At 49.1% G+C, this 11036-nt stretch overlaps 1 long non-coding RNA gene across 1 annotated transcript; it reads left to right on the top strand.

Annotated features, from left to right (window-relative positions):
• The first annotated feature begins 683 nt into the window (after positions 1 to 683).
• Positions 684 to 6824, top strand: LOC142073068 (uncharacterized). Its single transcript, XR_012669757.1, has 3 exons — positions 684 to 1192; positions 5117 to 5189; positions 6653 to 6824. It is a non-coding gene; the product is annotated as an uncharacterized LOC142073068 (long non-coding RNA).
• The last annotated feature ends 4212 nt before the right edge of the window (positions 6825 to 11036 follow it).

Here is an 11036-nt window from a genome sequence, read left to right as displayed (position 1 = left end):
TGTCTGTATGGGTTTTGCAAGCCCAGAGTCACAGTGACAGAAGCAGGCGTGGAACTGAGTGTTGTGATTTCTGTCTAAATGTTCAGAGCGTGGTCTAGCATTAACCATCACCTTCCTCTTCACCAGGGCTTGTGGGCACAATACACTGCATAGCCATGGTGGGATAGGATTTCTTAATTTTTTTAATTAAAAATTAAGCTGTGGTATCTACATTCCAAAATCTGCAAAAAATGGATCTTCAGCCACTGCAGTCACAGAAGCTATGCTCCCAGTGGAAGAATGGCACGAGCGGTAAAGCATGGTATAATGCAGTCATTAGGGGACAGGCTGTTTGTACAGTGCCTATCACACTGAGGCCCTGGCATAGGCATGATGGTAATACAAATAATAATAGACATGCAGATTAGTGTGTCTTCATCCTGACTCCCTGAAAGGAAACATGGAAAAGTTCAGAACCTAGAGAGGGTCACCACGTTTTCTTCACATGCCAGCTTGGAACCATGAGTGAGCAGCGGATTAGACATAAATTTAGAGCCACTGTTCATTGTATCCTCTCTGTCACCATAGGGCGGCAGTGTTCCCTAAATAACACAGATGACAAGATTTCAGCAGGCAATGCTCAGTCAGCTGCAGCTGCACTGCTGATGAGGTCATTTGCTGCTTGGAGAGAGAATACTATCCACAGCTGTTCCAGGGACCAGAGCCATATTCCTGTCACAAAGATGGCTCCTCGCTCTGAGCTGGTTGTACTTGTCAGATACAGGAAGTGGGATTATGCTGTATTAGGGGATGTGGATATCATAAAGAGGGGGTTGTTTTTTATACTGCCGTGTTGAGAATGAAATTGAACATGTACAATACTCTGCACCGTGCTGGAGTCTTTTCCCCCACCCTTTCCACAAAGTTTGATATAAACCAGGCTTTGATTCTCTCTGCCTCTCCATTATAAAGGGCAGATCAGCAGAGTGGGGGAAAATGTAAATGGGAATTTAATGGATTATGTTTTATGGACTCAGTCCATTATCAGACAGGCTGGGTATTTAGTAACAGCCTCAGCTGTTTTATTTTATTTTATTTTATTTTATTTTTCTATCCAACGCATGTAATAAGTGATGACTAACCAGCCTTGCCAGCACTTAATCTCACTTGTCCAAGAGCTGAAGCGGATACCGTATCTCTATCATCCCAGCAGGTAGGATTGGCTTCTTCCCTAAGTAACAAGAACCCCTAGAATAGCTTTGTGTGAAAACTGTTTTCCAGGGCGTGCCCCCTGCTATGTCCCTGGAGGCTTTGTGTGATCAATGCAGCAGCATAAACAGAGAGGGTCAAGGTGGAAATGAAACTTCCAGCATAGGCAATCGGGGTAGATCGACGGGACCTGTATAAAGAGGAGACATAAGGCGAATGCAGGATGTGCCCTCCAAGAAAGATGGAATGTGAAACAAAAAGGGCACTAAATCCTATGGCAGCATCCATGGGACTGTCTGAGATGGGTTAGCTCTTTCTGTTGCCCTGAGTTGAGACCACAACTGTTCCCCCCTTGATGTGCTATGTCTGGCTTGATCCAAATGATCCGAGAGCATCCTGTAAGCCATCAGGGGCTCAGGTACCATTGAGACTGGGGCAGCACTGAGGACCTGAACATGGAGTAACAAACCCCGGAGCGGGTTCAAATGGGCAGTGTTCATGAAAGTCATCCGGGTATCCTCTTTGTCTTGACCCCTTTGCCCAGCCAGCCCATAATTAATGGGGTGGGGGGTTGGAAAGAGGTGGGCTGTGTCCAAAGCTCTTGCAGCCAGCTTGCTCATAAATTCACTTTGGAGTCTGAGTTTTACCAACTGATTTGCCTGTCCAGAGGGAAGGAAGCCAACAGCCCATCACCCTGGCAGTGAGCCCTGAGCAACCCCGACCCCCGCTTGGTGCTGCTTTCCAAAGTACACATTACGGCTGTCAGGCACTGCCAAGGCCCAGCCCTCCCCCGACCCATAGGGCACCTGGGGGGGGGGGGGGGAAGGGGAAGGCAGGAGAATGTAGTGGAGCCAGCACTGCCCAACACTGCGTGCCCAGCAGTGAGCATTCATGCACCCCAGCCACCCTCTGCATTTGGGCTGGGGGAGAAACTGGCCTGGCAAGAAGTAACTTCCCAGCTCTGCTTTGCTATTAAGGGAGGAGGGCCACTCACTCTGCAGAGTCTATTAGCCCAAGTGGAAACTCCAGGAGGCTCCGTTAAAAATCTTTCCTGGTCACTGTTGGTTTGTGCCGGAGGACCAGCAGCTGGGTATGCTCATTCGGCTAAAAATCCTACCTGCCTAATGAAATTTCAAACTGGCGTTTCTATTACTGCTACTAGAATTAAACTCCCTAAGATGCAGAGGGCATTGGACTGGCATTTCAGAGACCTGCAGTCTAGTCCTGCCTCTGCCACTGACCAGCTGGGTGACCCTGGGTGGCCTGGTTTTTAGCCTTAGAAATCTCCAGGCTGGTTCTTTGCTGGATGACTTACTGGGTGTCGCAGTGGGGGCTAGGAAACCTGCCACTTAACACGAGCCTCCTTTCTCCACAGGATTCTTTAGGCATTTGAGCAAAATGTGTGTCAACAAATACACAGTCAAAAGAGTCTGACATCTGCACTGACACCATGAGACCTGTAATCCACCCCTGCTGTAGCTTCACTGGTTGTCAGCTTTGGTGAAAGCAGTGGGGCTCCAGCAGTTAAATCAACCTGTTCAGAACACTACAGCTGCTAACAGCTGGCAAACCAAGTGTCATGGAAGGTTTTAGCAGGGTAGCTGCAGCTTCAAATTCCCTTTCACCGCTCAGACCTCAGCTTTCAGCCACCAGCGATGCCATAATTCCACTAGCTCTCTGGTCACCATGGAGTCTTCCAGGGTGGCCAAGAACTGAATTCCCAAAATTAAAATGCAATTAAAAAAAAAAAGAAACCTTTAAGACAAATAACCTTCCAGGTCTCTGTATCCCTCACAAAGACTCAGACGGGCATAAGCACGTTTTCACTTTGCAGGTCCCGGCATTAACCCACTTCAGTAAATATACCATCACACTTGCAACTAGAATAAATAATAACCTCACTCCATGCTTCATTCCCAGCTTCCAGTCCATTTTAGGCCTGGATTGTCTTGCTTGTCAGTTGGAATTGCAGGTCTCTTGGGGCCTGTCCCTCCAGTTTCTGCAGCAGAACCCATCCCTTTGTTGCTGTTTAGCGCTGAACAAACAATGAGATCCAGGTCTGTCCAGACACATGCAGACTCCAGGACAGCAAAGAGCTACAGTTTTGCAGCACCTCTGTCAGGATGTCCTGAGCTCTGCAGCATCCATCAGGGCTGTTTAAACTACTGAGCAGACTAGCAGCCAGAGTGTTCCCAGCTCACGAGATGCATGTCCAATTTCTCCTGTCCTGTAACCTAAACATGGGTGATGTATAGAAAACAATGCGCCTGCTCTTACGTCCATGCTACAGCTTAACCAGAGGAACGTACTGAGATGTGAGAGAAAACAATGGAGGGGCTTTGTTGCAGGAAAAGAAAAATCGATTTCTAACAACATTGGTGTGCAAATACTTGCACATGACACGCTGTGTGTTGGAGGTATTCATGTTTCTCCAGAGCTGTTTAGTGTATCTCCTTTCCCAACTCTGTGTTGTACACACACGTCCACTGCCACATGATCTATATAGTTATTAAAAACCCTGAAGTTACATGTGTAATGCAAGACTGGAAATGAGCCGCATTGCCCATGCTAAGGTCCTACGATTGTATTCGCTGCATTGCAGGAGTTTGGTGATGCCAGCATGCGCAAGGTGGGTGTATGTCAGCGTGATTGTGTCTGTAGAAGAGGGTTGCCAATTTCAACCTCAGAAAAGGAAATGGGGGCTAGTGGTTAAAGGTGCATCAATAGAAACCAGGATTCCTGGGTTCTATCCCTGGCCTTGCCACTGACGCCCTGTGTGATCTTAGGCAAGTCCCTTCCCTTCTTTGTGTCTTGGTTTCCCCACCTGTAAAATAGGGATAAATTCTAGCCCATTTTTTTGACCCTGTCGTCCCTTTCTTTCAATCCCTCCAATGGCTCCCCTTTCTTTATCACATCAAACAAAAGCTTTCAGAAGGCTTCGTGGCCTAGCCCCACCCTACCTGTCATCTCTCATTTGCTACTGAGAGGCCGACTCTTGCCTCTGAGGCAACTTACTCACTTGTGGTATTGGGGACTGTGCCTTCAAGGGCTGAGCACCCCAGACAGAGTCTGGGTGGGGCACGTCAGGTTGGAACCTGACACAAAATAAAGCAGAGCTCATACAAACGCCTTAAGCGCGAAGCGATGTCTGCACACCACATGCAGAATGCTTGTTTCTCGTTGCATTACTGGGGCTCTAACCTCTGAGCTCCTGGGGAGCTGCCTTCTGTGGACCAGTCATTGCTATAAAGTTCTACGGGGGACGTTCCCAGCTGCCAGGGCAGGGAGCTTTGATTCAAGATGAACACAAAACATTTATTGTGCAGCTTGCAAACAAGACCTCTGCTCAACAAAGCCCAGACAGCCTAGGGCTCTGCCAGATCCTGGTGCTGCGGCAGCTCTGCCTGGGTGGAGGGGTTTCCTCTCAAATGGCCATGGAGCTAAAGAGGAGTTTGTCTGATCACTTCAGAAAATGGTCTTTGGAATCCAGGAGTGAGAGTGAGACACACACACACATACCCTGCCCCTGGGATTCAAGTGCTGTTTTATTTCCTCTGTCCTGCAGATGCTTCCCTGAGTAATATGAATTCACATCTGTATTTAAAGCCCTAACTGGGTGTGGCTGAAGATGCACACAGCCAACCTCAAGCATAGAAAAATCAGGATATTTTTTAAAATAAATGTTGGATCTTTGCCCCCTGCTGTCTGAGTCTTGTGAGCTCTTATTTTCCAGCTTTCTCTCCAGGAGGAGGAAGCTTGCCCTTTTCTTAATGGAACCTGATGTTCTCACATGACTCCTGGAGCTGGGGCTTTAAGAAAAATACCAAACACCAAGTGACTTGCCACTGTGGTGTCTTTATAGAGCATAAAGTCCTCATGGCCTGAAGGACAGTCCGAAGGATTGACCTAGCTAACTTTTCTTTTCCAGGTCTCCCAACCCTGCCAATGTACCAGCCTAGGGCAATTTGCAGGGGTGGAGGAGGAAGTTCTGCAATGCACAGGTAAAAGCCCTGGCTATGCAGGGGTCTGACTGGGGTGCACAGGGAGGGCACACTGGTTTGGGGTGTAGGGGTGCAGGTCTTTGGGAGGGGAAAGAGATGAGAGGCAGGGTTACCTCTGGAGGTGGTGCATGGGAGACTAGTTTGATTTGGGAGCTAACAGGAGGACTGAGGGGCTCTGAGTTCTGGGACGGGATCAAAAGTCTCCCCTGGCAGTAAATCTTTCACCTGCAGTGTTACTCGCTGGGGTTTGTGGCCATTACTCTGAGGTCAGCCCTAGGTCAGGATTTCTCCTGTCTCTTTAGCCCCAAAACCTAGAGATTTTTGTCTTATCTTTGACGCCATCTTGACATCGAAAACAAATTGTGGCCCAATTACCCTCCCCGAAGGAGCGATCCACAGGGCTGGGGCCACCTTAAATGACAAGAACTGTCAGGCACTTCCTTAAGAGAAGGTAAACAAGGGCTGTTAGGAAGGGGAGGAGGAATAGGGAGGGCTGGCAGTGCCAGGGACCCCAAACCTATCTGGCCAGGGATCCACCTTCCCATTCCCTCTCGGCTCAGGCCTGGGGAGAGGATGCTGTCTCTGAATTTGCCTTTGCCTCTAGTCATCGGATCAATTTCCCCAAAGAGGGGGAGTCTGAGAGTCCTCTACACCCAGATAGCCTGGCCCTGAGATCTCCCCAGGCTGGAACAGTGCAGCCTGGGCCCCAGCTTTGCAGATCCAGTCCCACTCCGGAGCCAGAGGGGCGTTTGTTATGTATGTTGTTGATTTATTTCTATTGCAGTAACACCTCAAAGCTCCACTCTTGGAGCAGGACTTCCTTGTGCTGGACGAAGAGAGAACAACAGGATAGCCTGCCCTTAAGAACCTACAGTCTTTTGTGCTGGCCTGGCCATTCTGGAGTCGGATTGTGTAGGGCCACAGACTAGGTAGCAGGGCATGGGTTGAATTAATGCAATCTTTCCCATAAAGAGCTTGGGAACCCCAGCAAGGGCAGAGATGATACTCGCTCTCTGTGGCATTTTCCATCCTTGGCCGCTATCCCTGAGCTGCCAATGAAAATTAATGCCATTTTTGAGAGGCAGTGCGGTCCAGTGGATAGAGCACTGGCTTGGGAGTCTCAGGACCTGGTGTTCTAGTCCCCAGTTCTACCACTGGCCTGCTGAAGGACCTTGAGCAAGTCACACCCCCCCTCTGTGCCTCAGTTTCCCCTCCCACATTTTCTGTTAGGTTTTGTAGACTCTTCAGGGCAGGTACTGTGTGTGTTTGATCAGCGCCAAACACAGTGGAGCCCTGCTCTTAGCTGGAGCCTCTAGGTGCTGTGTAAAATAATCCTGTACTATTGTCATCATAACGTGGGGACAGCTGGGTGGATGGGCTTTCACAGCTGATGTGGCACTCTAAAGAATGTTTTTTCTCTTTACGTGTGTGTGTCCATCCATCCTTCTCATTCACTTTGACAGGCTCTTGTGCCCTTGATGCAGGCAGCTGCTACTCGTGTTCATGAGATCTCCTCAAGTGCACGTCCACTGAGCGCGTGTGCTGACTCCACGTGGTCGCAGGCTGACCTGTCTTCAGTCCCAGGGCTGCTGCTCACATTACTGTACCGGTCTGGGTTTTTCCCCTGGCTCCAGTGACAAGGTAGGTTCTGTAGTTTCTATAGGACACCAGGGGAAAGTGAAACATGTTTGCTTGTGTCCCCTGTGCAGGCCCAGCCCTCGGAGGGAGCCATGGAATTGGTTCACTCAGAAATGCAAAACATTCCCTGGTAATTTCAGGTTTTGCCTTCATTTACCTTTTTCACTCCTGAGTGTATTTTCTTTTTATGTCAGATTGGTATTTTATTTGGCTCCATGCTGTCTAGGGGCTGTCTGGTTTAACCCTTCCCTTGCTGCTTCTGAGATAAGAATAGGCTCCCTTGAGATCAGATAAACAGGTCCATAAATACCTAGAACAACAACAAGCAGCTTGCAGAAGGAGAGGGGAAGAATGCAAAGGAAAAAGAAGACACAATTCATAGATGAGCCAAGCCCCATGAATGCAGAGATGAGTCCCTGGGTGATGCATGAAATGTGCATCTGCTACTCGTCTTCCTTACATACACCTCTAGAGGCATTTGCTGTGCGTAGGACAGTAACGGGCCAGCAGTCATGTGAAACACATGGTGAGACTAACAAGATGCTCTTTTGACGGCGAGGGCGCCTCTGAGGTTCTCTCTATGTTCCTCGACTGCCCATATTCAAAGGTAGCACTTCACAGTGACTCTCCCTGTGGCTGAAGAGGGCTGGACAGGTCCCTGCTGAAGGCCAGTCAGTCCATTCCGCATGAGAGAGAGTAACGCAAGGCCAGCCTGCACAATGCTGTTTGTACAGGGCCTAGCATGCTGCGGCTCTTGTCTATAATGAGGACCCCATGGCACTTCAGTAATCTGAGTAATAAATAATACTAACGCAGAGTCAGCTCACTCGGGATGAGCTACAGAACTAGTGAGGTCTCCCTCTTGGCTTCCATGTTTCCTCAGCGTTAGGCTGGCCTTGCTCTAACTTCTTATATCATGGATGTAGATGCTGGGGGTGGGGGCGGGAATAATAATAATAATTAATAATATTGGGATTACATTAACAAAGGAAACACTGAGTTTGGAACAAGCTCCTTTATCTCACTCTATTAAAAGTGGACAAATGTAGTTATGGCACAAAACTCAGGAAAGCAATAGTAACAGCTGTTACTTTATTCGTTTTTTAGCTCTAACCCCCCCCCCTCAGAGAAAAGGTTGCCTTACTCCCCTGTATGTCACTGGCCAGCCAGTGGTGTGTTTCAGAAGCCATATGTAAGTATTAGGGCTGTCGATTAATGGCAGTTACCTCACACGATTAACTCAAAACAGTTAATCGCGATTAAAAAAATGAATTGTGATTCATCGCAGTTTTAATTGCACTGTTAAACGATAGAATGCCAATTGAAATGTATTCAATATTTGTGAATGTTTTTCTACATTTTCTAACCTATTGGTTTCAATTACAACACAGAATACAAAGTCTACACTGCTCACTTTATATTATTATTTTTCATTACAAATATTTGCACTGTAAAAATGATAAACAAAAGAAACAGTATTTTTCAGTTCTCCTCATACAAGTCCTGTAGTGCGAGCTCTTTCTCATGAAAATTGATATTATTGTTTAACAGTGCGACTAATCGCGATTAATTTTTTGTAATCACTTGACAGCCCTAGTAAATATACAGCCCACCGCCTGTGGACACGATACCTAGGTGAGAGGTTGCACCTGTGATTTGCTTCACCACTCATGATCTTGGCCAAGTTCCTACTCAGCTGGAGGGGCATCGTGGGTGGATCACATGGCAGAGGCAAACTGTTTAGATCCCATAGCTGTTCATTTGCAGACTTTTAACTCCTTAGAGCGGTGAGAGGGGGTTTTAAGGAGTTATCTGAGCTCCATTGAAACTCAGTTTCAACCCAAGCTCTTCTCTAATGAAGATGTTTGTTTGGGAATTTCCCTAGTTTTTTTTTTTCTTGAGTCACCAGCATTTTAAATCAAGCTGGTGTCCAAGGTTTGCAGGAGGAAACCCAGCCAGGCAATTTACGAGGCCCGCCAAAGTGGGGCTCCCCTCCTAAAACCCCTAGCAGGTCTGTAGCAGGTGTGGAGGGGTTGTGGGGACAGTTATACTGGGAGGAGTGAAGGGGATGAGGTGTGGCGTAAGGCGGAAGCAGTTATATCTGCAGGTGGGGGGCAGGGAGGTAGTTACGCCCAGCAGGTGAGGGGGAAAGGGGGCACAGGGGGTAGTTCTCCCTGGGGCTGAGGTCTGATGGGGGTAGTTATACTCAGGTGGATGTGGGTGAATGGTGTGAGGTTTGGAGGGGAAATGGGGGGGGGGGTTATACTATGGGAGGGGATGAGATTTGGCTTTTATCCTGGTGGAAAACTGAGCATTTCAAGTGTTATATTGAAAATATTTTAAGTGTTTCAACTTTTTCATATGGATGAAAGACTCTGTCCTTCCCTGCAGCCTTTTCTGTACCCTTCGGCAGGTCCCCACATCTCATACCCTCCTGTTTCCCCTGCCACCTCCATGTCCCTTGGCCCCTTCCTCTCTCTGTGCCCCCCACCTGGCACCCTTTTCTCTGCCATGTGATCCCGCCCTCCCTGCCTGGAGGATCAGTACTGGTGTAGCTGGATGCTCCCTGTTATGCTCTAGTTCAACCACAGATTGCTGAGTTTGATGCAGGGATCTCTGGTCTGTGCTACACAGAAGGTCAAATTAGATGGACATCATGATTCCTCCTGGCCTTAAAATCTATGAACCACTTACCCTCTCTCACCACTGAGGAAGTGGAAATGGACCTGATTATTGGATTGTAAATGGCTCTGTTCTGCAGCCATGGGGATAATCCTCCATACGGCATTTTAGTGTACAAGCCCATGGGTTTGCTGTACACTGAGTTTGAAATCGGCCAGCTCCCGGGGACATAACCCAAAGAACTCTCACAACCCACTGTGAGCGCCCCAGAGCACAGGTGTAGTTTTAAATCGAAAGCAGGTTGCTTTCAGCTCAGCTCTCAAGAGCAAAAGCGCACCTGGCCTGGTGTTCCTGGTCATGAGCAGCCTTCCAATAACTCGGGTGCGGTCCTGTCTCCCACAGGCCCCTCCACACTGACATTGATTTGGATGGCACTTTGGAATACACAAGGAATGCAGGATTGGGCCCCAAACCCGTGTGCGCAGCTAGGCCTCAGAAACAGCCCTCCAATCACCACATGTGCGTGCGCGTAAAACGAGGGGCGGGGGGGAGGGGGGGGGGAATCCGACGTCAGGCTCTTGCTAAGCATCGGTGACTAAAGCAGGGTTTAAGCTTGTGAAAATGGCCTGGGCCAGGGTTTGTATTTCACCCTCTGCGCAGTGCCGGAAGGGGAGAGCTAGTCTCCAGCATTGGAGAGTCCTGGATCATAACAGCATGTAGTGTCTGTGCCGCATGGAAGCAGAGAGGTAACTTCCTTCTTTTCCAGATCCCACAAGGAATCTCACTCCCGTGGTGCCGTGCAGGCTCTGAGGGGAAGCCAGTGAGCTAACGGGACATCTGCAGAGCCAAAAAACCCTGCAGCGGCAGGTCTCAGAGTGACTTGGGCTTGAGCCACTGGGCTAAAAATAGCCGTGCAGGCGTTCAGGCTGGGGCTGGTGCTTGGGCTCCGCGACTCAATGAGGCGGGGAGTGTCTGAGCTTGGCTTCAGCTCAAGCCCGAACGTCTGTCCACATGGCTCTTTTTAGCCCCGTAGCGTGAGCCTGAGCCAGCTGACCTGGGCTCTGAGAGTTGCTGCCATGGGGTTTTCTTTGCTGTGTTGTCATCCCCCATAAGACTTCTCACCTGAGCAAGTTAGGCAGGACACTCGGGGTTAACGCCACGGGTTGACTCTCCTCCCCAGTTCAGCACAGCACTTAAGCATGGGCCTGACTTTAAGCACACACCTTAGTTCCATTGAAGTCTATCAGGGGGCCTTAAGCATGTGCCTAAGTGCTGTGCTGGTTGGGGATGGGCCTAAAAGCACATGCAGCAGTGCTTAGCTGAATCAGGACCCAAGCGCACTCAGGAAACCCCATCACTGTCGGGCCTAATCCTTCAGTTCTTCCCCAGGTCAAACTCCCATGGGCTTCACCAGGAGTCTTGCCTGGGTGAGTATGATAGGGTGGGGCAGGTTGCACGTATCCTTCAGAGAAATGTCACTCAGGTCCCTTATGCACAAGGAGGCAAAATCAGAGCAGCCCTCAGACTGGCTTCCAGAGCGGAGTGTGAGGCATGCTCTCTCTGGGAGCGATGTAGGATCTCCAGAGA

The sequence above is a fragment of the Caretta caretta genome, chromosome 8 (assembly GCF_965140235.1).
Source record: "Caretta caretta isolate rCarCar2 chromosome 8, rCarCar1.hap1, whole genome shotgun sequence".
In the NCBI taxonomy this organism is placed as follows: domain Eukaryota; kingdom Metazoa; phylum Chordata; order Testudines; family Cheloniidae; genus Caretta; species Caretta caretta.
The sequence above is the reverse complement of the archived record's forward strand: the minus strand, read 5'-3'. Positions and strand labels throughout refer to the sequence as shown.